We start from the raw sequence: 6,000 nt of genomic DNA on the forward strand, positions 1-6,000 counted from the left end.
AACGGTGTGTCTACTAGTGGTCCTCTGCGACTGTTGTGTTGAATCACTTTAATGTATTAATACTTGTAGGTATGTTTTGAATTTTATAAGGGATGGTTGAGAATACTCTAACTTAGTAACATATCGCGTATAATGGTGGCCGGTTTAATATTAAATTGTTTAACAAACTGTGAAATTTCCTTTACAGGAATGGTGGTCATCTACTGAAGGGGAGGGTATAAAACAGTGTTGACCTTGGCATTTGTAAGTTTGCGTGTGTCTTGGTTTGTTGCTTCTTTTAACTATCAATCTACTTTTAGCCACAATACTTTGGTAAATTCTTTGGGTCGAACCTAGGCACGTTTACGCGTGAATAGTGCTACGGCAGTACATTGTACCTATTTCTAAACTTTAAATAACATTGGGCTCTGTAGTGAGATGAGGGCTGTGTACTACAAACTTGAGCCACTATGAGGGAGATTGTTAAGTCACCAAACATACAGAAATGGACTGCATTTGGCCAGACGTCTTCAAAATGTAATCTACACACTTAGGGAGCATATCAACACTGGAAAATCAAAAAAGTATCTACTGAGACCCATTATGAATTCATGTAAAGTGCTAAAAACGTACGAATTACTAATTCTATACTTATCAACTTAGGTACCTGGTGGGATGTATCATTGAAAGCGAAAATCTGCATCGAGGGTTGTAACTAAGTAACTAAAGGTGTCGGCTTTTATTATATATATACTAATTGCGAGTATTGTCATGTACTAGTTGGATGCGCGATGGAACACTACTTTCGGACGAAGGCATGCCAGTATCCGAGCAAAGGCATGGGTTCTATGTAAACACAGGACAATACGGATGTGTAATGTCTACCTGTATGAGCATACACACTCGATGAGGGGTAATGAAGAGATGAACAGGTGTTCAGGTTAGCTCTCACAATAGAGTAGTTGTATTAAGAATAAAAAATATTATAATTAAATGGTAGAAGAAATGATCCTGGATATGAGAGCTACAGGGCCTAATGTTTGTAGCGCCAACTCAGAGGTGAAATATCAAATAAGAAGTCGCGATTAGAGGAGAGCGAGGGAATTTGCACAACCTGTATCTTTTGTTCTTCATTTACTAGCCCTATGCTTGAATAAAAAGAATAACGATGTGTTACTACAGTCTAATTGACTAGCACTTAATCATTTTTTTCGCTAATCCTATGGAGTCATGCTATAATGCACAAAATGACTAACTATTTATAGAATGCTCTACTTTTGGGTTGGATGATTAATTTAAGAGAAATCTTCCGCAATAGTATGGTGCAGAAAGACAGTGAGTCTAAGAATGTATCGGGCACTTTAATGTGAATACTAGGGACATTTTGGTGCTTCACATAGTTTTGTTGCTATGTATATATTTAATTTAATGTTCTTACACAGGTGGAAATCTGTATTGAGAGCTAGGGGAATGTTCATGTCCAATAAGTTTATTGAGTTATTACACTAAAAGGAAAGTTATTATGGTTTCAGCGCGGTTTCCACTATTGTAAAGTGATGGGAGTGTGTGTTTTGATAGGTTGATTGCGGTTGCTTATCTCGCGTTTACCCTAGGTTTCTGTTATATTGTTCTTACCACACAGCTGGCCTCATTCCGCCTACCCTTTTTTTCAAATCTCATAGTTTTAGAGAATTCTGTTTGGTGCTAAAAATATAGAAGATGAATACTCGCATTGATTCATAAATGGTGCTTAATTGTATGTTTTTAGCCGTACCAAATTGTATTTTATCTACATATACTTTTACATGTAATTTTATATGGAACTGACAAAACTAACTAAAGTATAAGTAACATTTGTTTGAAAGTGAATTGTGTAGCGGCATCACCAATGGTGTCGTACTACTTAACAAATTTTACAAAAGAAACTTAAGAGTGACATAGTAATTTTGGTCCTTTAAAATTCCAGTTCATTTTTTCATGGAACGAGAGGACTGCGCTTTCTGTAGCGTACATTTATGAAGATTAGATTAATAAGCTCGTTTTACTTTTTTTAAAAGAGGTATTGTTCTGGGTCTTGTTCCGCATATCGGTATGTCAAGAAACCAATGGTAATCCTTTCAGATGGTCCCTTCTACATGGAGGGACAAGACAAGAACTCTTTTAACATCAGTGAAAGTTTTTATTTTGTTTAGGGTTGGAAATACACTATGGGTGGCAAATGGTTCAGACCGCTCATAGGGCCAAATACATAGGTGAGTTTATAATAGAGTTTTTGATATGGGTATATTATATGAGACATTGTTAAGTTACATTTGGGGAGCACAAACTATTGGTCAATGAGGGCTTTTCGTTCTCAAGTTGATCAGTGTTTGTTGGTGGCGATGTCCTATCATATTACAAATTGACTTGGTGATATCAGGAGTACGTATTTATATGTTAACAATCAAACAGTGATGAGGTTGTGATATGCTTAGCGGATTCCTTGTGATGTTCTAGTATTTGAGGTTATTTGAATTCGTCACTCCAATTAGAATGTGTTTGTTAAATAAGATTTGTATCTTTTTGTTTCGTGCATGATAGCTGGAGACGGTATAATATGATGTGAGGGATGGGGCTAGGGGAAGTCAATTGTTGTGAAGCGGTGCTTTCGAATGATTTTGACAGTACGGTAACCATGTATGTGAGGAGTTGTATTATACTTAACTTGCTAAGGTGTCGAGACATGGAAAGACTTGAAAGTCATTGGGCTATGATTTTGTCAAAAATCGAATAGTGTGTCTAGATGGGTTTACGGGATTTTTGTGTTTGTTGAGTTGTTTATGTTTGTTGGTGGAATATCTTGGAGTACTTTGAATGTGGTATTCCTTAGACATTTTCCCTTGGTTGAGGTTGATCGGTTGCTCTGGTTGTTGGTTTTTTGTTATGTGGTATCATTGGTAGTTGTTATGGTTGTGGTGTTTGCTAGTATGTCTATTTCCAAACAAATAGTGGTGTGATAAGTCTTTGTACTGAATATTGTTAGGTTTTTGTTTTAATTTTGGTGAGAATTTCGTTTTTTTGACAGTTTAGCTTGTGTGTTTAGTTGTGGAGGTGTGACAGAGTAGGATGTATGTCTTGCACTTGATTTACTTTGCAAAATAATATTTGTCTGCTTGAACCATCAGGTCTATGGCAATCTACCAATTATGAAATAGTTATGACTTAGGCATAGTTCTATTGTGATCTTAAGCTATAATAAAATCATTGATCGTATTTAGGTTTGATAAAAGTACCAGTACTCCAGGCTTCAACACACTGGTGTATTGCTATCAAATGTTAGTTGATGGATATAACTTTGGCGGAATTAGATTTCATTCTTTCTTGTTTAAAGAGTTTGTGTTCATGATTTCTATGTTAGTGATTTCAACACGTATAGGGCAGAGCCGACCTCTTATCCTTGGTTACAAGATCCGATATTTTCATCATCATTGAGTCAGCTCCGTTAGAGTCGCTGAGCTCCCACCATTCTCTAAAGATTCAGCATGTAATGAGGTCTTATTGCACTTTCTCATGTCGATTAATGCGGCTCAAATTTCTATATGAACACGTTGTTTTTTCTACTTGAACTTTCTCCCGCTGGGTTTGTGTCTACAGCACCAGCTAAATTCAGGGCAGCATGTTGTTGAGAGCTGTAGCAACACTTTTGCGATAGCAAAGATGATATATACTCTGACCAGGGAATCCCTTGTTATAGGGGCAGGTTGTTTTGCTGTTATAGGAGAATCCGTTCTGTTATAGGGGCAGGTCGTTTTGCATGAGCCGGTGCCTCAGATGGAATGGTCTGAAATATGCAAACCCGCCACCAGGGGCGCTGGCGGCTGCAAAACAACACCCGCCGCCGGCGCCTGGGGCCTGCAAAACCAACTAGCACGCCACCAGGGGCCGCAGTGGCTGCTATAAAACTCCTCCCACCAGAGGCGTGGCCTGCCAAACAAACTCAGCCACCAGGGGCGCTAGTGGCCTCATTAACAAACTCCGCCACGAGAGCGCTTGGCCGTCAAAACAACTACCCACTCAGGGGCAGGCTGCATTAAAAACTGGTGGCCGTCCACGAGAGCTGCTGGGCACCTGCAAACAAACTGCGCCAACTAGGGCAACCCGTTACCCTTCATACTCAACCGGCCGTTACCGACTAGTCTCAACCCATGTTAAACCTAGTCCCTTAACCGCCTGTTACCGTCTAGTCTCATACCGGATATCCGAGTCATCTTCAACCTTGTTACCTCCGGATCTCAACCCTGTTACCCAAGTCTCAACACTGTACCTCTCAAACCCTGTTACGACCTAGTCCACCCTGTACCCTAAGCTCAACCTTTCCCCTTCAGCCCTGTACCTCGATTCAACCCCGTTACCCGCTCCTTCAACCACGTTACGCTATCTAACGCGTTAATTACGTCCTCACTCTGTTAGACGCTACGTCTCAAGCCTCCGTTAATTGCGGCCTTATCGCCTAGATCAACACCTTGTATATCTCCTCAACCCTGTTACCGTCTCTAGTTACTGAGACTCGGTTAACCTATATGCGTCAACCCTGTTACCCTCTTCAAACCCTGTGACCACTCTTCAACCCTGTTAACTAAAGTCTCTAACCCGTTACCTCGCATACGGTCTCCAACCCTGTTCCAGCTAGTCTCAACCCGTTCACCCATGCAACCTGTTTACCGTCTGGCTATGTTCTAACCCTGTTACATCTTCAACATTCTGTTACTTGTACAAGTTGTCCGCTCTTCAACCCTGTTAACCGCTATATTTAGTCTAAACCCTGGTAGCGTGTAACGAGGTCCATTGAAAGCTAAGATTTTTTTCCCCGCCCCCAACCCTGGTTACACTGGTCAAGCCCTGTTTAACCAAGCTCTCACTAGTCTCAACCCGTTAAGGCTTTAAGCCTTCAACACCCTGTTTACGCTCTTCCAGATTGTTTCTCCGCCACGCGCAACACCTGTACTCTCCGTCACCCCGGTTCCCTCTGTTCAACCTGTTACCTCCCTAATCTCAAACTGGGTTACCCTCGGCTCTATCGCGGTTATCTCTAGCGTCCCTCAACCCTCGTTAACCTTGGACTATCGGATCTCAAACACCTGTTACATGGCTTTCTATAAGTTCAACCTGTAACCAGTGGTTGGGACATAGACACTCTTCAATGGTTTACCAATCTTCAATCGACGGTTACCCTACGGTCTTCTAGCCGGGTTTACTGGTCACCCTCTTCAGGCCCGTTACAACCCAACCCTGTTCATCTAAGTCTCAACCTTTACCCCTTCAAGACTGTGTGACCGGATCTTCGCCGGTGTACCTCGTAAACCCTGGGTTACCTCTCAGTCTGCAACCCCCGTAATCTGAGCGTTCAACTCTCCGTGTTATAGCCTATCGTTCTCACAACCCTGTTACGGATCTTCACCCTGTTACGGACTAAGGTCCTCAACCCTGTTAACGTCTAATGCCAAACTCCTGTTACATGATCAAGATTCCAAATCCAAGTCATCAACACCTGTTCCCCAGTAAACCCTGTTCGGGGACTTGGGCGGGATGTTATTATGTAGAATCTGTTTTTTAGGTTGGTTTGATTTAGGTATGTAAGGTTGGGGGTGTTTGGCCTAAAATCTAAATATAATGATTGTGTGCTGAGGTGTAAATTAAGGTATGAGTTTGGTTTGGAGCTTGGTGTAAAGTAGATATGATTTGGCTGGATGGTGTGCTTACAGTAAATAGAGGTTCGGGTCTTCGGCTGGTGGAATGTTAGAATAGAATGGCCTAGGGTGGATAGTAGTATCGAGGATTGGTATTGGGCTGGGCGTATGTATCTGAATTGAGGATTTGTTTGGGCTGGCGTAGATATAGCTTAGGTGGTTTGGCTGGGTGGATATGCTATCGCGTTAGTGGTTCGGGCTAGTTGATAATTCAAAATCAAAATCAATATGTTATTGTTCCATACACATGTTAGACGATGTTAATGCGAGTGAGGCGAATGCTGTGCTTCAGTCT

Source organism: Salvelinus sp. IW2-2015, unplaced genomic scaffold (assembly GCF_002910315.2).
Source record: "Salvelinus sp. IW2-2015 unplaced genomic scaffold, ASM291031v2 Un_scaffold1436, whole genome shotgun sequence".
In the NCBI taxonomy this organism is placed as follows: Eukaryota; Metazoa; Chordata; class Actinopteri; order Salmoniformes; family Salmonidae; genus Salvelinus; species Salvelinus sp. IW2-2015.